This window comes from Mus musculus, chromosome 18 (genome assembly GCF_000001635.26).
Source record: "Mus musculus strain C57BL/6J chromosome 18, GRCm38.p6 C57BL/6J".
In the NCBI taxonomy this organism is placed as follows: Eukaryota; Metazoa; Chordata; class Mammalia; order Rodentia; family Muridae; genus Mus; species Mus musculus.
In genome coordinates this window covers 28,980,588-29,007,887 of record NC_000084.6, presented here as the reverse complement: position 1 = coordinate 29,007,887, position 27,300 = coordinate 28,980,588, and the positions used below count along the sequence as shown (strand labels likewise).

At 37.2% G+C, this 27,300-nt stretch overlaps 1 long non-coding RNA gene across 1 annotated transcript in view; it reads right to left on the bottom strand.

The window, feature by feature from the left end:
• Positions 1 to 9,711: 9,711 nt before the first annotated feature.
• The window catches only part of 4930474G06Rik (RIKEN cDNA 4930474G06 gene), a 438,013-nt gene continuing 420,424 nt past the window's right edge, over positions 9,712 to 27,300 (bottom strand). The window contains exon 5 of the long non-coding RNA NR_045398.1: positions 9,712 to 12,039. This is a non-coding gene — a long non-coding RNA (RIKEN cDNA 4930474G06 gene). The remainder of the gene's footprint in view (positions 12,040 to 27,300) is intronic.

Here is a 27,300-nt window from a genome sequence, read left to right as displayed (position 1 = left end):
GAGGCAAGTCCCATGGAGGACACATAATGTTTAGAAGGAGTATAAAAAGGACTCAGCAGACAACGACATGGCTTGCATACTAGCTTTGCAATACTTCACTGATCTCATGTCTTCAGTGAGAGAGGCACTATAGATAACTTCTGGCATCACTGGTAGTCTTCGTTCCATTTGCTGACTTGTGCAGATTTAGTGGAGGTCTGCCTGTTTCTACTAGGTTGTGCCCTGCTACTGCTTCATGTTTGTTATCCTGACACTACTGAACTGGACTGCTCATACATTCATGAAGTGTTTCTGAGTGGATCGAGCTGCCTCTGGTGATTTCTGTGAACGGAACTTCTGATTTCCTGACAATGCATATTGGAGTTGATCCAAAGAACAATTTGTAAACAGGTCCCCTTCTTCCATATCCTAATAACCTTTCTTGTCTACTGACTCTGGTGGGTAGTGGGCTAGAAGGGAGGTTATAGAATTTAACCCATAGTAAAAGTAAATTGGGAAAAATCAATGCTTACAGAGACTGAAGAGGTTACATAGAATGTTTTAGAGGGAGAGATGGAAAGGGGGAGTTATGTAATTTTTATTTAAACATAAAGGAAATAATTATTTAGAGTACAAACAAAAGCTTCAGAGAAAAAAATCTCGTTATTTTAAGATGAGATTAGTTATTATCATATTTTACCCTAAAAGCCAATGTGTTTCCCCTTCCATCATGATAACTACTTATACATCAATATCATAAACTCTTGTGAACTTGTCAGCACACTGTTGGAGCAAATGATCAGAATCAAACATTGTCTATGCAGTCTTAACATAAAACACAGACTTTACCTCTGTGTGTGTGTGTGTGTGTGTGTGTGTGTGTGTGTTCGCGCGCTCGTGTAATGTGATAGAATATAGTAATTTAGAAATACTGGTATGTATGAAATATTCACTTCCCTTTTATTAGAACAGCCATTCTTAACAGAGTACTTTCTTACTCCGTTTTAAAAATTTGCCTTTTGTTTATTCTTTTCCCAATTATTCTCTAAGATTTCCAAAAAATCAATGTCACAATGCCACTTATCTTTGTTTTTTTTTAGCCTTACTCCTAATATTTACTGTAAAACATTTTAAACTCAAGATTGTATGCAAATATCTGTGCATCCATTTGGGACATGTTTTATTATTCATTATATAGAGTAGTGCTGACAATACTACTATAACAAAGCTATGCAGAATTAATATTTTAAAAGATGTCATTCATCTAAAAAAAATAAAGACATCACGTTGACTTTCTTTTTTACAACAACCAAGGTGAGAATTTGAAAATGGCAGTATATCTGCTCCAGAGATACAAGAGGATTCTAACATCTCTAACATGTAGCTTCTAAATTATGTTCTGACACACAATCACAGTATGTCCTATTATACTCATAGGGAAGAGATAGGACAATCAAAGAAAAAAGGTGTGTGACAAAAAATGAAGGTGGCATTGTCCTCCTGCTGCATCTGCTCATGCACTCCTGATAATATTTGTACCAAATGAGCAAAGCAAACTACAACAAGGAAGAGGGATCCCGATTTGAGGGAGAGGTGTCAAATTATGGCTTCAGCTCCTACTGTGAAGAAGTAGGAGATGAGCAGATTTATTGCTAACAAAGAGTTGTAAGTCTCTGACACTTCTAAATGAGAAAAAAGTCACATGGATCCTAAAGTGAAAACTGTATTATGCTACTGAATATTCAAATGTAATCTGAGAAGGCAGCATATTTAGAAATAGCTGTAATCATGCACAAAGACCATGTGAGTGGTATCTGTGAATCATAAGACTTACAGAAATTAACAGAACAGTGAAATGTCTATTGCCATGACAGAAAACTTTCAGAATCTTGACAAGAAATTATCTGCCTTTTGAAGGATGAACAGGGCTTAAGCAGGTGAAAGTAACTGCAAGAACTTTGTCTCTTGCCCCAAGGACTCTGATGCTCAATCATTTTTTTTCCTTAAACATTGGTTTCTTACTGTGTATAAAACCTTAGACCACATGTATCAGAATTCTGTCTATAATCTTCCTTCTTTCCTATCTTTCTTTCTCTCTCCCTTTCTTTCTTTCTTTCTTTCTTTCTTTCTTTCTTTCTTTCTTTCTTTCTTTCTTTCTTTCTTTCTTTCCTTCCTTCCTTCCTTCCTTCCTTCCTTCCTTCCGTCCTTCCTTCCTTCCTTCCTTCCTTCCTTCCTTCTTTCTTTCTTTCTTTCTTTCTTTCTTTCTTTCTTTCTTTCTTTCTTTCTTTCTTTCTTTCTTTCTCTGTCTACCTATTTCAATCTATGTATCTATGTATCTATCTATCTTCATCATTATAATCTATCTACCTATGTTCTATGATCTATCTATCTATCTATCTATCTATCTATCTATCTAATGTTTATATATTTACAGAAAAGACTTGCGTACACCACAGATGCCCATTGTCTCACACTTTAAGCATTTGTGGAATACATATCTATTATCATGGAATCACATAAATATGGTTTAGGGACTTCAGGATGTTTTTATTGTTATCCCTGGAAATAAAAACTCATCCCTGAGATCTAGCATCAATTAATTGGAAGGAGTAGCTCCTTCCTTATCAGTAATTTGGCAAGTGAATGCAACTTGAGCTCATGGATATCAGGTAAATATGTCTGCAGTATGTCTGAAAACTGCAGAGAAAACCTGCTATTTTGGGGGGGGGCAAGTTAGAGACAAGGTCAGCATCCCATAATGTCTCCCTGACCATGGAAAGCAGACTTAGTTGAGTACATGTTTAGAATCACATGTAACAGACTATGCATGGTGTTAGGTATTTGAAACATTTTGTGTGAACATCAAATGTAGGTGATGGTCACATTGTATAAAGCTAATAGAGAATGAAAGAGTTTCTTATTTCCCCTTTTATCTCCTGTCTCAACTCATACGTGCTAATGCATGCCATATGAGTCCTCAGTTTTACATTTCATGTAAATTTTGAGACTAGATGTAACAAGTTCTTTGTCTACCCTGGCAGGTCCTTCCAGAGTTCTCAGGCATCACTTGGATCACCTGGCTACCTGTGTTCACTCAATGAACAATGTTTCTCCATCCAAATTCTATTTCATCTTCTTGTCTTTTTTCTTTTTTCCTTTTTTCCTCCTTTTTTTTTTTTTTTTTTTTTTGTCTTGGCCTTTCCTTCTTTCTTTGAAGAAAAATTTCACATTTCACTCCATAGCCTCAGCTGCTTGGAATTCACTTTGTAGAGCAGACTGGTCTTGAATTTGACATGATCTTCCTCTCTCCTCTGTGCTTGGATTATGCTGTATCATTCCATTCAGCTACAGGATTGGTGGTACAAAAGCATAATACTTTCTAGTCTTCACCAATTTTAAAATTGTCTGTAGTACATGAGAATAGATCTCTTGATTTCTGGATACTATAAATAGTGCACATATAAACCATTCAGAATGATAATAAATAAACTGAATTCAGATGTACTTGCAACTGTACCTCGGAAACCCTGTGCTACTCTGCCAAGTTAGGTTAGGCATGAAATGCTGTCCTCCATTCATGACTTTCATAGAGCCTTCCTGATCTAAGCTCCTTCTCAAAGGACATCAGACCTTTGATAGTTATTTGGGTTTTATTTGCATTATTTTAGCTTTTGATAAATAAATAAATAAATAAATAAATAAATAAATTTTTGGAACTGCTTCTTTTTTACTTCCAAATAAAAACATATGATTAAATTTAATATCCAACCGATGACAGGCATATAATAGGTATTTTAGTACCCATATAGTAAAGAACGGTATTTCTATTAGCATACATGAAAATCTGTACTATTTTACATTAACTGATAAAATCCAAATAAACTGTGAATATGAGATGGTACCGTGGCTAAAGTAGTCAGGAAAAAGAGAAAAATGTAAGGGACGAAGTAGGTTAAAGAGCATCTAAGGTCATTTATCTACTATGTTAAAAATCATTCCAGGAATCAAAGTTTGGATGATTTTCTGATATGTTTCTTGTCTAATTATTTGATGATTTTGAGGATGGAACCAGGAACTACCACTTGCTAAGCTATCTCATCAACCTATGTTTCCATCCTTATTTTCAAAGTCTTAACATGAGTTGTATGTGTGTGGAGGACTTATGTTCCTACCCTCTGGGAGTATCTGGTAGAAACAGATAATCGGGATAACACATATCTCATCATACCTGGAAAAGACCTTGAACTGATGCACATCCATTTTCAAGATCTTATTTGGCAGACTATTGCCACATTGCCACAAATGACAGCAAAAGACTGTAGAGGGTGTTTTCCACTGGAAAACTATGTGTCTGGCTGCTTGATCACTACAAATTCAGTAGATAGTAGACATTTGCCACACAGCCTCATCTTCAGCACATGCAATCAGTGCTTGGAAATACCACCAGCCAGGCTTTAAGCTCAGCTATTAGTGTTCTCCATTTGTAAGTACATTTAAATTTGGTTTATTAATTTATTATTATATATAATTGCATATGCATAGTTTATTTATAATATACATACTTTATTTATTAAATGATTACTGATTTCCTCAGATGAAGTCAGTGGTTTCACATAGGAATACAAAGTTGCTTTAAAGTGTAATTTTATAGAGCTGTGTTTTACGCAGAGGAAGAAATATGACAATGAAATCAAACTTCATATTGCCTATTTTTTCATCATATGCAGTATCTAAATATACCTTGGAGAACTTCCTTTTATGAAGCATGGTCATATATAATGCTTATTAAAAAATTCTACCCAATTACATTTACATTTCAATAACTTCTTGTTCTGTCTTCTTACAATAACATGTGGGTGTTATATTTTATACATATACTTCACTTCATGATGAAGGCTCAATTTTTAATAGTGAGTACACAGCTTTTTAAAGTTCCATTTTACTGGGATATTCCTGAGAGAATGCAAAATATATAACCTAGGTTTGAGTGGCATTTGTCATGCTTTAGAGCTTATGTCATCATCATAGAAAAGGTAAAAATCTCCACTTAAAACTTCTTCATCTATTGAATTGACATATAGATAATATTTTGAGTGTTTAAAATATGATACAGTAATTGAGCAGAATACAATAAAACAACACAGGAACAAAAGACTCTTGCTTTAATTTCATCTTATTTTCTATGTGTTATGGGAAAATAAAGTAAAATGTACCACATATTACAATCAGTTTATGACAGGTATTCTTCAGTGAAGACAATAGAGTTCATGTCAATTAAGTTATCAATGTGAATTGCCTCAGACAACAGATATTATAGATATTAACAGAAAGGAGACTTTTAACACAAATCTTTTTTTATTGGATATTTTATTCATTTACATTTCAAATGTCATCCCCTTTCTCAGTTTCCCCCCTATTAAACCCCTATCCCATTCCCCCACCCCCTGCTTCTATGAGGGTGTTTCTACACTCACCCATCCTCTCATGCCTCCCTGTTCTGGCATTCTCCTACACTGGGGCATGGAGCCTTCAGGGGACCAAGGGCCTCTCCACCCATTGATGCCAGATAAGGCCATCCTTTGCTACATATGCAACTGCAGTCTCGGGTCCCTCCATGTGTACTCTTTGGTGGGTGGTTTAGTCCCTGGGAAGCTCAGGTAATAGCAGATGCTGGCGAGGATGCGGAGAAAGGGGAATACTCCTCCATTTTTGGTGGGATTGCAAGTTCATACTCTGGAAATCAGTCTGGTTGTTCCTCAGAAAATTAACACAAATTTTATGTCACTCTCCAAGTACTTGTCACACAGGAATTTGCAATAAATGTATTACATTATTAGATCACTAAAATTGTAGCCCTAAATTATATGGAGATGAAAGAGAGAGGGGGGGGAGGGAGGGAGGGAGGAAGGAAGGAAGGAAAAGAGAAAGAAAGAAAGAAAGAAAGAAAGAAAGAAAGAAAGAAGGAAGGAAGGAAGGAAGGAAGGAAGGAAGGAAAGAAAGAAAATTTGCTTCTATTTTAAGTATAAAAACTGGACGGAATAAGGTCAAATGAATTGATTCAGATGAGTTTGCATAAATATGTCTTGATGTTAGATTTGATTATTTTTTATGCATGAAGACATGATGTCTTCTATGAAGGGGGTGATTTGCATCTTTTGGCTGTTGACACAATAGTATGGCCTGTAATGCATGCAACAGTGCAGCCATATCTGTCTTTAAGATACTGATTCCAAGACTTTGATTTAAATACCAAGAAGTAGGGTTGCCTTAGACTTTAATGACACTTAGTCTTTATCTTTATCAAATGTGGACATTCTGGTACTTATAAAAACACAGATGAATATGAAGGCTGTTGAGTTTACTCAAAAGAACCAGATGCATGACTACAACTACTGTAAAGGCTGATGTTTAAAATGTCTTGTTTCTAAAACAGCCAAAGTCATAGAGAGGAGATGTAACAGTGTTGATCCAGGGACACAGGAGGAATAGGGAGGCATGGTCAACGAGTAAGAGGTTCAGGCATGAGGACAAGTTGTGGACATTCTTCATATGACATAATGTCATGACTGTTATGGTTGTTACCTTGACTATATCTGGAATTAACTAATACTCATGCCACTGGGCATGTTTGTGAGGGTTTTATTGATTGGACTTTGTAAGATGCGAGAAGTCTCTGTAAATCTGGGTCATAGATCTGATGGGAGATCGCAGTAAAGGACATGAAAGGAAGAAGAGTTTGTTTTTTGTCTGTTTTATTCATTCTCACTGGGAAGTTTATCTGTCACGTTACTGATCCATTACTTTGTTGGTATTAGAAACTATTTCTTTGGGATTCTAATGTAGTCTAAAGTCCAGAAACTCTGTCAGAATCCTCTGGAATTCCACCATCAAATCTGGATTGCTGACCATAGACTGAACAGTTTATATATTCTTGGAATTTCACTTATGAGACAGTTATAGTTGGCTACTAAGAACAAATCCTCCAAGTTACTGTAATAAATTCCTTTACGTATATAACATATTTAAACTAAAATGTATCATATATGAATATATAAAATATAAAGAAAATATAAATTCCCTTTACACACACACACACACACACACACACACACACACACACACAAATTCAGTTCACTCAGAGAATCTTGAAAAATAAACATAGTGGTGTCTATATCTAATGATACTGACCTATATAAAATGATGTGCTAAGTTAGATATTATTTTACAATTTCTCATTATGCACGTGCAAGTAATAGTAACAAGAATAATGGCAATAATAAATAAGGACAAACGTTTAGATGTAATAAAGCTGTTTATTTCTGGATAGCAGTGATAACTTCATGACTTAACTCTCAATTCATAGGGGCTTTCATTATGTACATATACATTTTGTAATGTTAAACATGTCTTCATTAAACAATATACAAAATAAACAGAGCATGTCAAGGGCACTGCCTTCCAAAATTCATACCACCTCCCACTAGAAAAAGTAGGCCATGTTTGTTACTTTAAACCCTCTTGGTGATGAACCTAGTTCCCAGGTATATGAAAAAAATTGGCCAAATTTAAGGGAAGCAGGCTTAGTCTCCCTAGCCTCTGAGAACAGTATCAGTAGAACACATCACTTATGACTATGCATTCATATGTCTCCATCTATCACACCAGCAGCGCTATGCGGAAAAAAGATTTTCAGAGAAATTTTCAATTTTCCAGCTTAGAGACTTTGTAAAGTGTGTGTGTGTGTGTGTGTGTGTGTGTGTGTGTGTATTTCTTCTTCTTCATCCTCCTCCTCCATTCTTTTGCAATTAAACTGCTCTTTTAATTACTCACTTTTAAAAGTTAATACTGTTCCAAATGAGATGGCATTCTACACACAGGATGTCATAGTTTTAACCCTTTCTTCTTTCATTAGCTCTTGCTCTTCTTTCATCCTCTACTCAAGTACTAACATTCGAACCCACAATAACATAAACCTCTTCTCTTCTGGCTTTCTGACCTTTAGGTAATCAATTCTAAACATTTTGATCAAATTAATGATCAGATGTTAGTTTCTGTTTTCATTTGGAAGATAAATGATGGATAGGAATGTTGACAGTGAATTGAATAAACCAAATATCAAAGAGACTGGAATTATTTCAAAATGGCTCAATTGATGCAAAATAGTTTTGCATATTTACAGGCCCTTGTCTGATCTACTGAATATTGTGGAACTTTATACACACTGCTTATTTAATCCTCTGATGTAAACAAAAGTTAAGGTTTATTTTTTTTCACATTTACTCTACTATCTGACAGAAATTGAGAGTGAATGTCAATTATTTTGGGAAGGCCACTATCTAAAATAATGCAAACTATCTCAATTAGCAGCAGAGCCATAGCAAAACACATTCTTTCCTTCCATTCATTGGTCAAGATACATTTCCAAAATGTTTATTTCGCAACCGCCACAGAGCTATAGATAAGCCTATTATACTGAGAAACAGAGAAGGTTAAATTCACAATACACTGACCTCTTGAGAGATTAATTGCCTTTTTGTTCATATCTTGTTTGTTTATATCATTTATATTTTAAAATTATTTACAGTTGACAAAATTTTATCATTTCTTTTTCTTTCAACTCTCTCTTTCTCACTTTCATGTCTCCCATAACACATTATTTTATATAAATGAGATGGGAAAGAAGTCTGGCCCTGATTTTATGTTGTTTATAGTTTAATTGTGGAGAATAAGGCTAAGGATATCATTCTTAAATGATATCAGCAAGATTAAAGGTAATTTAGTTGCCTCTCCTACCTTCCAATCAGAACAATGTTCTGGTGAAAGTGCTGGGTTTCAACTTAGATTCTTGAATATGGGTATGGAGGTCACCTTGACCGTAATGCTAAGTGATTCTGCTACCTCATTCAACACAGGAAAGATTATGAATATGAAGGAAAGGAATGTGACATATATTATCAATTTACAGGGATACCTCGACTTGATTATGCCAATCAATTCAATTTTACAGAAGAGCAAAGTCACTAACAGCCAGAAGTTATGCTTACCAGCTCATTATTTCACTGAAGCAAAGCCAGCTGCTTGGATTTGAGTGTAAAATATCCCCCAAAATTTTAGTGTTAGTGGGAACCCTGGTTCCCAGAGGTTTTGAGCAGCTCTCACTTATCTGGGAATGCGGCTTATGTAGCAGTGGTTGGTTTCGGTGGGAGGGTACATATTACTGAGGTTGTGATCCACTTCTTATTTCTGACAGTTCTTCGTTTCCTCACTATTGTAAAATGTGGACAAGTCATGCTAATAGCTCCAGCTGCCACAGACTGACCTTTGTTAGTGGACAAACCTTCTCCTCCATAATGAATTAGACACCATCAACCCAAATAAATGCTTTTCCATTTAAGTTGCTTCTGACAGATGTTTGGTCACAAGGGGAGAAAAAGTAGCCAACAGGATAACTATGTATTTTTCAAATACATCCTAGTTTTATACAAAAATCTCTTGAGAGGTGTCTGTGAAGGTTGCTTTTCTACACATTGTGGGCCATTGTCATGCAGAATCATGGAGAAACTCTTCTGAAATGGCTCATGCTTTTCTTGTTTGAGAATTATTTCATTTGTTTTTTAATATTATAATATAATTACATAATTTCAATCCCCCTTACCTCACTTAAGTCCTCCCATATACTCTTTCTTGCTATGGTTCAAATTCATGACTTCTTTTTTCTTTTTTCATGTTTTTCAGTTTTTACATATATACACACACGCATGTATGGGTGTACACAGACTCGTACATACAACTAAGTCTGTATGATTTTATCTTCATGTGTATTTGTGTATTTTCAGGGCTGACCATTTAGTATTGGGTTGTATATTCTTTCCTGGGCAAAACTATTTCTCCTGCTTTCAAAGGTCTCCTTTTGCCTATAGTTTTCTGAGCTGCATTGAGGACTTGTGACCTTTCCCTGGTAAATGCTTGCTTGTCTGTGGTTGTCCTTGTTCAGCTCCTGTTTAGGAGGCCAGGTTAATGAGATTTTGAGGATTTAGTGTTGGAATTCCTAGTAGATACAATCTCAGAGCCTGCTCCTCTAACTAATACAACCTTCAGGCCCTCTTCTACAATGTTCTCTGAGGCATATATGTTTTCTGTGAGAATTTCTATATTTCATTTTGAGCTGATTTTCCTTTCACATGAAGAGAATTTAGTCACAGAGTGATGAAATGTGAGTGGAAATCTAAATGTCAAGTGTCTTCTAAGGGTATATTTGTGATCCTCTGGCTGGATCAAAATGAAATTATCTGACTCCATGGTTTGTTTTAATTGTAATATTTAAATTATTTGGAGAACTTCATACATGTACTCCATGTGTACTGATTATGCTCACCCCATATTACCGTGCCAACTTCTGCCAAGTCTGCCCCCAACCTCTCTTCAAACTTTATATTATTCTTCAATATTTCATATCCCATAGAGTCTAATTACTGCTATGTAATATACTCATGGGCCAAACAAAACAATCTTGTAAATGAAGATGTTTGTGAAATGGCAAACCACTGTGTGTTCCAAGTAAAATGAGGCATAGAATAGCTCTTTGTTTCTTTTAGAGTGCTAAAACATGCAGATACATGACACTGGACATTACATTAATTTGAAAGTTGAGATGAAGTATGTTAGGTGACCAAGGAAAAGATGCAGCTTTCACAACTAGTATTCATAAAACAGACAAGTAGTAGGACCATACAAATAAGAAACAGGAGCATAAGCAGATGATCCTGGAGCATAAGGGTAGAGCCTTAAACCCAATGGCAAGGAAAGAGTAAATATGTACAAACTATGAAAAGCTGAACTACAGAGAAGCAATTGGCTCCTGGCTAGGAAATGGTATAAATACCCAAATTTTTCAAAGTTTCAACTCTTCTTTATTTTATCTCATTTTAATGTCTTTAGCTAATTATTTAATAACAATATTTCTCTCTTGAAATTTTTCCTTTACCAAAGGGAATGCAGTAGGTATTCAAAGAGCTTGCTGATGAGTTTGGTAGTATTATGTTGTATGCAAAGAGTATTTCATGTATACAAAACTACACTTTTAAATAATTACTTGAACAGTGCCAAACAAACATGTTTTGTGGGTATATTTCCCTTTGGATATTTCACAAGAGTGACCAGTCACAGGTCTGCTTGTCAATCAAAGGTGGATGTGGTTTATTATCATAGGAGGAAAACGATGTCTACAGACTAACCGTTCAGGGTTGCATATTATTTCAGCAAATATTCCCAAACACACCTTTTCAAGCAGGAAATATTTGTGTCACCTATATAAGAACAGATAATCACAATGGTTAGGTTTTCATTTATTGCATGCCATTCTGATGCATTTCAGTTGCTTATATTTAGTAAAGTAAATGTACCTATATGGGTTATCAAATAATCTAAAATTCAAAAGTAACCTTTGATTGGGTAAACATTCTCTATGTTATTTATTTGATGTTTTTATCTTTTTATTGGATACTTTTCTTTATTACATTTCAAATGTTAACTGCTTTCCTGTCTCTCCCACTAGCCCCCAAGGAATCCCAATATCCCATCCATCCTCCCCTTGCTTCTATGTGAGTGTTCTCCCATGGACCCACCCACTCCCACCTCTATGCCCTGGAATTCCCTAGGCTGGGGCATCAAGCCTTCATAGGATCAAGGGCCCCTTCTACCTTTGATGCCCAACAAGACCATTCTCTGCTACATATGCGGCTGGAGCCATAGGTCCCTCCATGTGTACTCTTTGGTTGGTGGTTTAGTCCCTGGTAGCTCTGGGAGGATCTAGTTGGTTGATATTATTGTTCTTCCTATGGGTTGCAAATCCCTTCACCTCCTTCAGTTCTTTCTTTAACTTCGCCACTGGGAACCCTGTGCTCAGTCCAATGCTTGGCTGCAAGCATCCATGTCTGTATTTATAAGGCTCTGGCAGAACCTCATGGGTTACTGTATATGGGATGGATCACCAGGTGAGGCAGTCTCTGGATGGCCTTTTCTTCAGTCTCTGCTGAACACTTGTCTCAGGCGGGAAGTTTCCTGAACAGAAGAGCAATGGCTTATGTTCTAAGATCAACAATAGACAAATGTGATCTCATAAAATTGCAAAGCTTCTGTAAGACAAATAACACTGTCAATAGGACAAAAAAGGCAACCAACAGGTTGAAAAAAAGGTATTTACCAATCTTACATCCAATACTCGGCTAATATCTAATATATACAAAGAACTCAAGAAGTAAGACTCAAGAGAATCAAATAACCCTATTAAAAATGGAGTACAGAGTTAAACAAAGAATTCTCATCTGAGGAATGTTGAATGTCTGAGAAGCACCTAAAGAAATGTTCAACATCCTTAGTCATCAGGGAAATGCAAATCAAAACAACCCTGAGATTCCACCTCACACCAGTCAGAATGGCTAAGATCAAAAACTCAGGTGACAGCAGATGCTGGTGAGGATGTGGGGAAAGAGGAACACTCCTCCATTGTTGGTGGGATTGCAAGCTGGTACAATCACTCTGGATATCAGACTGGAAGTTCCTCAGAAAATTGGACATAGTACTATCTGAGGACCCAGCTATACCACTCCTGGCCATATACCCAAAAGATGCTCCAATGTAATTATAAGTAGCCATGGAAAACTGGGTTTACCTGGAAGGAAAACTGGGGATAGAATTAGGATGTGTGGATGGGAGAAATAAAAAGGCAAGACAAAGTTCTCTAATAAAGGTTCAACTTTAATGTACAGCTCTGAATATATGTGGAAAAATCCTTCCCTTTGTTTTTGCTGGGTTCTGTTGCTTCTTTACTGCTGGGTTCTGTTGCTTGTTTCTTCAGCAGCTTAGCAGGAGGCCAGTTCTCAGTTCTTTGGCAGGAAGATGTAAATTTAGCTCCAGTGTCCTTTGTTTAGCCAGCTCAAGGCTGAGGAAAGGGCACACTTTAACATTCAACAAGAACACATGCTTCAGTGTGTTCATAGCAGCTTTATTTATAATTGCCAGAAGCTGGAACGAACCCAGATGTCCTTCAAATGAGGAATGAATACAAAAAAATGTGGTCCATTTACACAAAGGAGTACTACTCAGCAATTAAAAACAATAACTTCATGAAATCCTTAGGAAAATTCATGGAACTAGAAAATATCATCCTGAGTGAAGTAACCCAATCACAACAGAACACATATGGTATATGCTCACCGATATATGGATATTAGCCCAAAAGCTCAGAATACCCAAGATACAATTCATAGACCACATGAAGCTCAAGAAGAAGGAAGACTAAGTGTGGATGCATTGGTCCTTCTTAGAAGGTGGAACAAAATATATATTTGATTCTTAAAGTAATCTTTTGTGTGTATTTCAGAGATCATTTAGCTTTTAAAACAGTAGCTGCTCTTATATAAGACTTAGGGTTGTTTAACATGACAGTTCAAAACTATCTGTATATCTACATCCAGGGAATTTGATACCCTCTGCAGGATCCAGTCACACATAGTGTACACAAAAATATATGTGAGCAAAAAATTCATTGGCATAATATAATAATATTAAAATACAAATAAATACTTTAAATAATGTTTCTATTTTTTGCAATATGTCAGCAACTGAGCATAAAGATTGAATGATTTACCGAGTAATCTACAGAGAGATAAAGTTAAATTAGAAACCTGAATAGTTAATTTGAGGTCCAAATTAGTAGTTCCTACCTAGGCACATTATCTTCACAAGAGATGATCCTGTGGTCTGTACTAATAATTGTAGTGTGAGGTTATGATGTAGAATTTAAATGCAAAGATGGAAAAGAAGAGAGATTTTTTTCTACAATTAATAAACATTCAGCTGACATGGAGACACTTCAGGGGTGGAAGGAAACAGTGCTACATAGAGAGCTTTCATATTGAAAATTCATTTTCTCTTCCAGTGCAATGAATTCCTGGTTTATTACTCCATCTCTGCAGTAAATTCATGGATGATGGATCCATAATGAGAGATAAAAGGAAATTAGGTTAATAACAACGTCTCTCACTAACCTAATGTTCTTTTACATCGCAAAATATTTTCTGTCATAAATGTTAGGAAGAAAATAGTTTAGTAAAGTTGCCAAGATAGATTCCTAGTGTTTTAACCCAAATACTTGTTGAGTGACATTATTTTGTTCACTGAATGTATTGCGATTGAATATCACATACACCATATCCATATATACATGTGCTCTGAAAGAGCACTGCCATGTCAACTCAAAGCAACAGAATAGGAGCTATTCAACTGAACCATGTACCTGCCTGCATATGTGTGAAACACATGAAGTACCTTTAATTCGAAGGTGAGGAGACTAAGGTATTTATGAAAGCAGACTTGCTACATCAGCAGTTAGTGAAGGCAGAATGAGGAAGCCGATAGCTTCCTTGAAGTTATGATAACAGGAGCAAACACATGATACTGTCCCTCTCAGTGGTAGGCAGGCATCTATGCTCTATGGGTCATAAGTGGGAGTGCTCCTGTGTTGCTGCTCAGCTTTTTAAAAAACGAAGCCATATCCTCAGGACATTAAACTCATGTTTCTTTTGCTCCATGGCTTATATGAAAGCTTTTATCCTCATTGTATCACAGGATTTCTCAATACAGTATTGGGAAGCACTTTGGACTCCTTGGAAGGAAAGTGCTGCTTAATTGGGAAATGTTATTAGTCTATGGCTACCGTTATAGGCAGTAGCACAATTTTACAGTTAATGCATCTTAATATTACCACTGTTGACATACTTCACTTTTCCCTTCTTAACTGGCTTAACAGCTGATTTAGAAGTATTGGAGGCTGGTTATTGGAAATTGGATTCAGAGTCTCTTGCTTCAAGGCCTTTACTGTCCAATGCACAACGATATTGCCCCATGTTGAATGGTGTTTTAGTAGCATCAATACTAACCTCACAGCATTCACAATCCTGCAACATTATCCACCAGATTTACTTGTGAGAAAAGATCGATTTGCAGAAATGTAACCCTACCCAGATTTAATGATTAGACCATCTCTACCTGCAAATATAATTTATTTCACTAATTGTATTCCGTGTCCTATCTTTGTAAAAAAGACATTTACCATTAAATTGCTTAATCTGTACTTTTAAGGGCAATAGCGTGTGTGATATATTCTTTTAGATTCCCACTGATCGTGGCTGGCTCTGCTGACAAGTAATTGCAAAAGCATATCTCCTTTCTCAGAGGTAGGCATTCATTTCTGGTTTTTCATCTCTTGATGAGAAAGGCAGTAATGTGTATAAAATTCATTAGGTGTTCTTCCAGCTTTAACTATCTAGCTGCACAGTTCTTTTTCACATTAAAGACTCTACCATTCCTTCAGCTGTCATCGTCTCCATCATCATATTCCCCACTTTTGACCACACAGGTATGTCTATTTGCTCATCATATACATTTATAGTACTCAAATATTTTCATCATAATTTTTCAGTGGGATAGAAAGGAAAAACATAACAAAGAAGCAGGTGGATCTTTGTGAGTTCAAATCTAGCCTGTCTTACACAGTGACTTACATAAAAGCCAGGGCTATGGGAAAAACAAACAAACAAACAAAAAAAAAACCTAAATTTTCAATGAACAAAGGAGACAAATAACTATACTATATCAGCTCCCCATATACTGCTATTCTTGGAAGATGATTATTATACTTGAAAGGGTACCTTTTCTTTCTGTTCTAGGGAGAAAGAAGTAGGGATATGGGGAAAATTATGAGTCATCAGGCATTGCTGCATTTAAAATGTTTTAAAGTATACTCTATGGATAAATGTGACTCTATAGATAACTAGGACCACACCTTGTCAACAAGAGGGGATTTAGACTCACCTAGGAAACAAGGAAGCATACTTGAAGATATCTGTGAGTGTGCTTTAAAAGGGAGTTAAGAAGGAAGATTCTTTCTGAATATGGCCTCTCTTGGACTTGGGTGAGAGAGAGAAAGAGAGAGAGAGAGAGAGAGAGAGAGAGAGAGAGAGAGAGAGAGAGAGAGAGAGAGTTGAGACCCAGAATCCATCTGTTTCTTCTGCCTTCTTGAAGATCCATGTGAAGAGCTACCTAAAAATATTTTTTTAAATTAAAAAAAATAACTAAAAAACAGGGTGGGAGTAAAAAAAAAAAGAGGCACCTCATAATTCTTTCATCATGCCTTCTGTCCCATGATGATTTTTACCCCTTGAAACCAAAGCACAATGTTTTTTCATTAAGTTGATTTTGCTAGGCATGTTTTTCAGAACAAAAAGAAAAAGTAACTAATGCATTCCTGGAAAAAACAGGAAAAGAGAAGGAACAAAAAAGTGTTGTCAAACATATATACAGTTAGATTTTGCCACAAATTAAAATGCAGGATGTGCTAGTCCACAAAGGGCCTTAAGAAAAGTTAATTTACTTGTGTGTAAAATTAATACTATTCTCTACTGTGTGAAGAGAGCTCTGCAAATGTAAGCTCTAAACTTGAAGTATAAATTATACACCATTAAAGGCCAATTGAAAAGACTATCTCTGTAGCAATAGAGTGCAAGGTTTCATACCTAAAGCCTGGAACACATAAACCAAAGTAGAAGATAAAAATGATTTTCCTTGAAATGGTAATTTTCTTCTTAATTAAAGTTACTATCGATAATGAGGAGATAAAATGTAGGATAACTTATCCAAAGTGCGGAGCATCACTTACTCAAATGAATGACTTATAGTTTCTGTCCTACTAGCTCTGTAATGAGGTGTGGAATCTTGGTGGAACTAGTGTTGTGTCCAGTAAGACATCATACTTACAACTCTTGGTCTTGACTTCAAATAGGTCTTCTATGAATGCCTGAGTATGCTCTTTACTAGGTGTGAAGGCTTAAACAAATCACTTCACCATCTTAGCTGAAGGAGGAAAGTACCTGTGCCGTCTTGAGTACTGAATTCTGTCATTAAACATTTACAGGTCATCATATTTGCCCAGGTAACCTTGTACTACAGACACACAATCCTAAGTATGGATTATTCTTCTGTGTCTTATATTTCATATTTTCTAGTTCTCCCTCTTTTATTCTCTTCTTGCTTTACAGATTATGATAAGATTAACAATATTCAAATGAGACATCATAGATTTTTCAAAGCTTCTGTAAGGAAACAACGTGGTCATTAGGACAAAACCGTAATCAACATATTGGGAAAAGGTCTTTACCAACCCAAAATCTGATAGAGGGATAATATCCAATATATACAAAGAACTCAAGGAATTAGACTCCAGAGAAACACATAACCCTATTTAAAAATGGGGTACAGAACTAAACAAAGAGTTCTCAATGATTGAATCTCAAATGGCCGAGAAGCACCTAAAGAAATGTTCAACATACTTAGTCATCAGGGAAATGAAAATCAAAACAACCCTGAGATTCCACCTCACAACAGTCAGAATGGCTAAAATCAAGAACTCAGGTGACAGCAGATGCTAGCGAGCATGTGGAGAAAGAGGAACACTCCTCCATTGCTGGTGGGATTACAATCTAGTACAACCACTCTGGAAATCAGTCTGAAAGTTCCTCAGAAAATTGAACATAGTATTATCTGAGGACCCAGTTATACCACTCATGGGCCTATATTCAAAACATGCTCCAATATATAACAAGGACACATGCTCCAATATGTTCATAGTAGCCTTATTTTTAATAACCAGAAGCTGGAATGAACTCAGATGTTTGTCTCCAGAGGAATGGATACAAAAAATGTGGTCCATTTACACAATAAAGTACTACTCAGGTATTAAAAACAATGACTTCATGAAATTCTTAAGCAAATAGATGGAACTAGAAATTATCATCCTGAGTGAGTTAACCCACTCACAATAGAACACACGTGGTATGCACTCACTGATACATAGATATTAGCCCCAAACCTCAGAATACCCAAGATAACAATTCACAGACCACATGAAGCTCAAGAAGAAGGAAGATGAAAGTGTGATGCTTTGGTCCATCTTAGAAGGAGGATCAAAATACTCACTGGGAAAAATATGGAGACAAAGTGTGGAGCAGAGACTGAAGAAAATGTCCTCCAGAGAGTGCCCCACCTGGGGCTCCTTCGCATATACTGTCACCAAAACCAGACACTATAGTGGATTCCAAGAAATTTATGCTGATAGGAGCCTGATATAGCCGTCTCCTGAGAGGTTCTGCCAGAGCCTTACAAATACAGACATGGATGCTTGCAGCCAACCATTGGACTAAGAACAGGGTTCCCCATGAAGGAGGTAGAGAAAGGACTGAAGGAGTTGAAGGAGTTTGCAACCCCATAGGAAGAACAAAGATATCAACCAACTAGAACCCAATTAGCTCTCAGGGACTAAACCACCCACCAAAGAGTACACATAGATGGACTCATGGCTCCAGCCACATCTTTAGCAGAGGATGGCCTTGTTGGGCATCAATGGGAGGAGAGGCCCTTGGTTCTATGAAGGCTTGATGTTTAGGGGAATGCCAAGGTAGGGAGGTGGGAATGGGTGGGTGGCTGGGGGAACAAACTCATAGAAGCAGGAGGAGGGGGAGGGAATAGGGGCACTTGGGGTGAAACTGGGAAAAAGGATAACATTTGAAATGTAAATAAGAAAATATCCAATAAAATTAGAGAGAGAGAGAGAGAGAGAGAGAGAGAGAGAGAGAGAGAGAGAGAGAGAGAGAGAGAAAGGAGAGAGAGAGATTATGTACCTCCTTGCCTATTATGGCAACTCAGTAAAAATGAAAAAGTATCAAAAGCAGTCTACAGAGACAGAGACAGCCCCTGCTCCCACTACTAGAATTACCTAAATGCCCCAAGGTAAACAACCACAGCAAGTAAGCAGAGGGCCTGGTACAGATCCAAGCAGGCAATATGAATGTCACTTCTATCTCTGTGAGCCACTTTGAGCCCTGCTAAATTGATTCAGTGGGCCATATTTTCCTGATGTACTCATCCCTCTGTCTCCTACACTGTTCTATCCCCCTCTACAAGGTTCTCCAAGCTCTGCCTGATGTTTGGGTTTGGCCATGAGTGTCTACATCTGCTCCCATCAACTGCCATAGAAAGCCTCTCTGATGTCCATTGTGCCAGGCATCACTCAATCTATGATTATAATAGAATATCATTAGAAATAATTTCAGGCCTCAATGGGAGAAAATGCATCTAATCCTGTAGAGACTCAGTGTACCAGGGTGGAGGAGAAGGGAATGGGGGTAGGGACTCTATGAGATAGGGGAACTGGAATGGGGCACTGTTTGTGATGTAAATAAATAAATGTAATTTCAATGACTTCTTGCTTGCTTGCTTGCTTGCTGGATTGCTTGCTTGCTTGCTTGCTACCAGTTGTCTTTGGTTCTACCTTAGGTCTCTAGGGCATCCAGCTTCCTCTTGCTGGTCATCCAGGCACTGTCGGACCTGAGACCCTCCGTGTGGCTTGGGCTTCAAGTTAGACAAGTCATGTGTTAGCCATTCCCACAGGCTATGAGTCACCCCTGCCCCAGCACTTCTTGCAGAACTGGTGAGGTATAGGTTGAAGGTTCCGTGGTTGAGTTGGTGTCCTGCTCCCACCCCTGGGATCTTGCAAGTTAACTGATAATGGCCGATTCTGGCCCTATATTCTCCAATACCAAGAGTAATAGAAAGGGCCACCCCCATAGATTCCAGAAAGAATCCCTAAGTGCACGCCTTTCCCAATTCCAGTTGTCTCTCTACAACCTCTTCCTATGCCCATTTTACCTGCTAAGTTGCTAAGTCTATTATTTTTCTTCCTCCCACGGATGTGCATACATTCCCCCTAGAGCTTTCTTTGATGCCCCTCCCCTCCCTCCCTGGTGCTTGGTTGGGGATAAGATGCAAGCTCTCAGTTAATTCTCCAATACCATGCCTGCCTGCCTGCCTGCTGTCGAGCTTTCCACCATAATTGTCATGGGTTCACCCTCCAAAACTGTAAGCAAGCCCCAATTAAATCATTTATTTTATAAGTAGTTTTGTTCATGGTGTTCTTCACCTGACTAGAACAACCAAGACAGATGATAAAGACTTTACAAGATAATATAGAACATATATGTAGAGGAAGTATGATTTTGCAGATTATGAAACTAAAGCTCATAATGTAAATATAATGTTCAATATCTTACTTAAATTGTTAGTAAATGTAATTATTGCAAACTTGAAGTAAACTGGATCATTCCAGAGTAATAGAATTTTACTTGTGATGAAAATTTCATGGGTCATGGAAGGCTACCACCTCCTCTTTCTCATTTTATCTCATGTAATAATAAGTTCCATGGACATTGGGTAAAAGAGAATTATTGGGCCGTTAAGAGTACTCACCAATGAAGAAGCCTGCTGCCACGGACAATGATTTGAGTCTATCCCTGTGAATGACATGACAGAAAGGCTGCATCCACCACACATGCCACAGTATGTGTTTGCTCCTCTCATTAATTTCCAAATAAATAAAAAATATGCAAAAAATATAAAGGAGCATCATGATCTAACGTAATATAACTTTTTGATATTTTTCTAATCATTAAGACTGCCAACAACATTATTATTATAAAAATTGTTATGTTCACTGATGTTTATTGAACATCTATTCATTCAGTGTCTATTATAAGTAATTTAAATGTAGTTATTTCAATTTCCACATCAGTGAAATGAGGTAGAGGGTGAAATTTTACATTTTACTAATGAGGAGTCATAATTCATCGTGAGGCTCCACTCTGACATCTTGTATATGGAGCATCCATGTTTCTGTCTGCTGTCAGGCATCAGGCTACATGTGTCCTTCACTGTTGGGCATGCAACATGTTCCAGATTGGCCTAGGAAGGCACGGGAAACTCTGGGGCCTTTCCAGCATCACTGACCTATTTAGTGATTTTAGAGACTTTATTAGAGACGTCCCACCATCCACTGGTCCAGTGGTTTTCTCTCTGAAGGTGTGGTATAAGTACAGACTTTCCTTGGTGACAGTTCCTAATTTTAACCAAGAGTTTGGTAATTACTTATTTCCATAGGTAACCCTGGCTTTTGAATCTATTCAAAAGCAGGGATGGATTGGGAAGTGAATGTGCAGACACTGCCCCTTTGCTTTAGCCTTATCTGTGCCATTCATTGTTCTTTGAACTCTAGTTTATAACCACAGCCAATTTTCTTCTTTTCTTAAAGGCATAGAATTGAAAGGCCTAGCTGAGGCTTCTCTGTCTTTTCTAAGAGAAGACTCATGTCTTGAAGGAAAACTAGAAGGCAGTGGGCACAGTTATCAAATAATGACTTTGAATAGGGAATACATAGGAGAAAATAGAATTCACTGGATTGAATTTCACTGGAAATGTGAATTGGGGATGGGTTTTATAAAGGAGAGATTGTCAGTTACTTGACGAAACTAATAAGCTGATTTCCATCCACGAGGACAAAGGAGAAAGAAAGTGAGGGAATCACCATTTTCTGCTGTAACAATGACAGTTGGGAGGCACTTATGCTTCTTCCAATGATAATAATTTCTATTTCCATGGCTCCTCTTTCAAGATGTTTGAAGTATTTTACAACAGGTTTTTGCCATCCACCCTTACATTTCAGAGAGAAGAAATACAAATAATCCGATCCTCATTTTCCAACCAGCAGAAGGGACTTAAGAATGCCTGAATACAGTTTGATCTTTTTTTTCCAAAGAAACTTCTAATAAAATGTGCTCAGTCACAATTGTGAAGAAAAAGAAAGAAGTGTAAAATATGGGCACAAAATATCTCCCAAAGTCCCCACTGTCTTCTAGTACCCTATCTATTTAAAGGAGAAAATTGAAGAATACATTCAATAATATCACACACACACACTCGCACACACATATATATTTTCCATTATAGCCATTGACTAATATCAATTTAAGCATTTTAACATGTCATCTTTATCTACTTCTCTGACTTCAACTATGTTATTTCTTCCAGTGAATCATATAATCTATGTTTAGGAGTTAGCGAGCAGACACATAGTCAGGTTAATTTTTTAATATACACAACTAATTTTCCTTGAAAATAGAGTGGAAATATATAATCCATTCTTGCACAAAATGGAGTCCAAGATTTCAGTCATCAAGAACTGGAAAAAAAATACTATAATAACAAAAGACTTTCTCTTCTGGTTTAGAGCATATTATACTTTTGTCTTGTTTATATCTTCCAATTTTCATTGGTTATAATGGATTCTGATTATTGCCAGTGATAAATAGATGCAAGCAGAACAGTGAGGCCGAATTGTTGGTTCCTGTAACTTGGAAATGACGGTTATAGATAGAAGGGGGGAGTTAAAGCTGAGGGTGGAATTTAGGTTACCAGCTCTCTAACATTAAACTATAAATAATATTCTTTACTGTTTGGATGAATCTCACGCTGTCTGCAATTATTCAGGTCCTTAAATATATAAAAAGGGTGTCTGGAGAGATGGCTAAGCTGTTAAGAAAACTCACTGCTCTTGCAGAGGACACAGATTCATTTCCCCAACTTACATGACAGTTCCAATTGTCTGTAACTCCAGTTTCAGGGAATCGGATACTCTTTTCTGTTCTCTGTAGGCACTACATGTCTGTGGTACAATATCTTTAAGCAAGTTCACAATATACTTATCAGTAAATACACATAAATATTAAAAATAAAATAAATATATTAAGGGATAGGAGAGAAGCCATTCACTAATAACAACTCTCTCACACTATACTCAATAAATCCTTGCTATTGATGTCTTTGGCTTTTCAAGCCATTGAACAAAGAAAGCTATTAGGAAGTAGAAGAAAAGGAAACTGTTTCACCAACAGCAAATAAAGTGTTGTTGACAAATATGTGGCTTATGTGTGTATGTGCTTGTAGATGGGTTTCCATGTATGTACATGAGCGGCTAGATGGAGTCATTCTGTGTTTTCCTCTATCACTCTTCTTCTGTAATTTGTTGAAGATATTTTCTGGCCCTTTAAGTTGACAATCTTCATTCTCATCTACTCCTATTATCCTTAGGTTTGGTCTTCTCATTGTGTCCTGGATTTCCTGGATGTTTTGAGTTAGGATCTTTTTGCATTGTGCATTTTCTTTCATTGTTGTGTCCATGTTTTCTATGGAATCTTCTGAGATTCTCTCTTCCATCTCTTGTATTCTGTTGCTGATGGTTCATCTATTTTTCCTGATTTCTTTCCTAGAATTTCTATCTCCAGAGGTGTCTCCCTTTGTGATTTCTTTATTGTTTCTACTTCCATTTTTAGATCCTGGATAGTTTTGTTCAATTCTTTCACCTGTTTGGTTGTATTTTCATGTAACTCTTTAAGGAGTTTTTGTGTTGCCTCTTTAAGGGCTTCTAGCTGTTTACTTGTGTTTTCCTGTATTTCCTTCTTAAAGTCCTCCATCATCATCATCATGAGAAATGACTTTAGATCCATGTCTTGCTTTTCTGGTGTCATGGCGTATCTAGGACTTGCTATGGTGGGAGAGATTGGTTCTGATGATGCCAAGTAACATTGTTGATTCTGTTCTTACACTTTCCTCCTGCCATCTGATTATCTCAAGTGCTTGCTGCCCTCAATATATCTGATTGGAGCCTTCCTTCCTATAATCCTGGTTGATTCAGGACTTCTCAGAGTCCAGCTTTCTCTGTGATCCTATGATTCTGGGGTCCTGTGAACCTGAGATTCTGTGTGTGTCAGAGTTTTTGGCAGTCAAGCTTTCTCTGAGACACTGACCTCCTGGTGTCACCAAGCTGCTGTTATCCTGGGATCCTGGAATCCTAAGATCCTGGGCGTATTACAGTGCTTGGTATTGTTGATTCCTCTGAGGACCATTGGGCTGTCAGGTGTGTTCAAAACCAAGGTGTACCAGTACCTCTCAGAAGGAACCCAAGCCGCTAGCCAGACAAGACTCCCGTGTCCTTGCTCCTGCTGTTACAGGCTCATCACAATTGTTTTGGAACAGATGTTGTGTTCCACTCACCAGTGATCCTATGATTGCATGGAGAGTCCTCTGGGGACCATGGGACCTTCCTCTGACCTGGAGCTGGCCTCTATTATTCTTCTTATGTGATTATCTTATGTGATTATCTTTCCTTCAACTTGAAGTTCATGCTTTCTGTCTGGACTGGTTGTTCAGAAAGTTCTGAGTAAGCCTTTCTCCACCTTCTTACAAGAAAGTTGGTATTATAGCCATGTGCTACCATATTTGATTTTTACATAGTTTTAGGGGATTGAACTCAGGATATTTATTTTTAGAGCAACCACTTTCACACTCACAATCCCAAATATATATAGTTTAAGCGTCTGAGTTCCATCAAATTACTCCATCAGCCATGGGTGTATGTTAAGTATTCTGTTGCTATGCCTATTGCTATTAGAGTAAACAATGGAACTGGCTAACAGAAGTCGGAGCATCAGACAGAAAGCTAGTATCCAAAATATATAAAGAACTCGAGAAGACTCCAAAAAAAGCAAACTAACCCACTAAAAAATGGCATACAGTGCTAAACAAAGATTTCTTTACAAAGAAATCAAGAATGGCTGAGAAGCACTTAATAAAATGCTCAACATCCTTAGTCATCAGTGAAATTAAAGCAAAACAACCCTGGAATTTCACTTTATACCAATCAGAATGGTTAAAAATGAAAACTCACTCAGGTGTCAGCATATGCTGGTGAAGATGTGGAGAAAGGGAAACACTCCTTCATTGCTGGTTGGAGTGCAAACTTATAAAACCATTCTGAAAATCAAGCTAGCAGTTTCTTAGAAAATTGGAAATAGTTCTACCTGCAGACCTAGGTATGCCACCCCTGGGCATATATCCAAGATGTGTATCCACCATACTACAAGGACATCCATTCCATGATGTTCATATCAGCCTTGTGCATAATAGCTAGAAATTGGAAACAGCTCATATCCCTCAATGCAAAAGATGGATACAGAAAATGTGGTTCATTTACACAAAGAAATACTATTCACCTATTAAAAACAAGAACATCATTATTCTTCACTTCCTTTCATCAGTGTTTTAAAATTTTCATTTTAAGGGAAATACTTCAAATGCCATCAAGGTAAAAGGCTTTACAAGTAGCTGCCCAGTTGCTAGGAAATGTAGCCAACAATCAAAAATGACAAGTCAGGAAATTGACAAAGACAAGTAAGCAACTAACACAAACATTTCTTCACAGCAAGACAATTAATTAGTTGAAGTATCTTCCTAGAGAAGGGAGAAATTCTTTGATAGACATAATTTTAAAATAATAATTGTATAGACTACACAAAAAAACTGAAGAACTAAACAATAAACCATGAAACCACCTTAATAATAAACGATTGAAATGAGAAGAAATGCAAACAAAAGTTATTTGAAATGCCATCTTCCTCTAGTCAGAATTTAGTCATTAAGTAAACAAAAGAAACAACAGGAGAAGTATGAGAACCATAATGCAGTCAATTTAGAGGTCAGTATGAATTTTTCTCAAAAAGCTGAACAGAACTGTGATGTGGCCTAAATGATTCACTCATGGTTTTTACCCTAAGGATCTACATTGACACATCACACAGACACCAGTACTTCAATGCCTGTCACAGCGCTATTCACAACAGCTGAGAGCAGTCCCCACCTATTTATCCATCAAAACAGGAATAAAAATAGAAAATATGGTTTGCATATATAATGGAATTTTTCATCCATGAAGAAGAGCAAAGTCATGTCATTTCCAGGATAATCAGTACAATGGGAGGTAATCATATGCAATGAATTAAGTTTGTCACAGAAGAAAATATTGCATGTTGGCTCCCAATTGCAGCTCTTAAATTTCATAAAGATAAATACAATCAGACATGCACAGAGGATGTGAATGTAGAAGCAAAATTGCTTTGGGGAAACTAATAAGCAAAGAAGATAGGGATAAGACAGAGGAAGGTAGTGGGGTATACCCTCAAAGTACATTACAAACGAACAAAATGTGGTTTTGTAGTATAGTCTGAAATAAGATAACAAACAAGACAACAATAACAAAAAGCAAACCTGCAAATTCATGAGAACGCTTATAGCATTCTCAATATCGATGCGTACTGAAGGTCTGGGACAGGAGGTCACAGGAGAAGGTGGCAAAGTGTTTTAGGTGAAGAGAATGTCTTTACAGTAAACCTTATTTGCAACTGTTTCTACATATGCTGCATGACAAAGAGATAGCTTGGAATAAGATGGGTAGAATTCAGGGAGGCACAACAGGCTACATTGGAGAAGAAGAAACATGGCTTTTGGTGAAGATTTTTTCCATTGTGCCACAAAAATGAGATCTACTCATTTCTCTGCACCCTGGATGCTCACATATCTTATAAGAAATGGTGTAGTGTATGGTTTGCACATAATGTACTCACACATTACTATTTATCCTGAATCATCTTGAGTTTACTTAGAATGCCTAATACAATGCACTTTCTATTTGTATAGCTGCCATGCTGTGTTGTTCAGGGAACAATGACAGGAAGTCTGTAGAAGTTGAGTACTAATGATTCAAGCTATTTTCTGTCTGTGGAAGTCTGAATCCATAGATACTTGCTCTACAGATATTGAAGGTCAATTCTTTATCTGAAGTGCTTAGTATCATATTTAAATTAGCAACAGGGTTGTAACTGGCATTTAGAAGTTTCTGGAAGTCATTTTTTAAAAAATTATTTATTCAATTTACATCCCAACATCAGCACCCTGTCTCCTCCCAATAACCCTTCACACAAATCCTACTCCCCATTGTCCCTCCCCTTCTTTTCTCTCCCCCAGGGCATGAAGTCAGTGCAGGACTAGACACATCCTCTCTCACTAAAGCCAGGCAAGTTTGACCAGTTAAAGGAATAGGACCCACAGGCAGGCAAAGGATTCAGGTACAGCCCCTGCTCCAGTTTTGGGGACCTACATGAAGACCAAGCTGCTCATCTGCTACACATGTGCAGGTGGCCCTAGGTCGCTCCCACGCTTGCTCTTTGGTTTAGTGATTCAGTCAGTGGCTCTGGAAAGTCTTTACATAAGACTTTCAATATGAAGCTACCAGTAGAAATGCCACTCATCATCACAATAGGGTTATCCCACTAAAACAATTTCCAGGGCCAGGGAGATGGTTCAGTTGGCAAGGTTCTTGCCTTACAAGAGAGTGAGATTTACTTTGGTCTCCAGACCCACATAAAGAGCAGAGAGTGCTGTCATATGCTTGCAATGAGATGAGATCACCGGGGAGGTAGAGACAGGAGGATCCTTGGGACTCTCTATCCACCAATCCTAACCTATTTTGTGAATTTCTCATCAGTA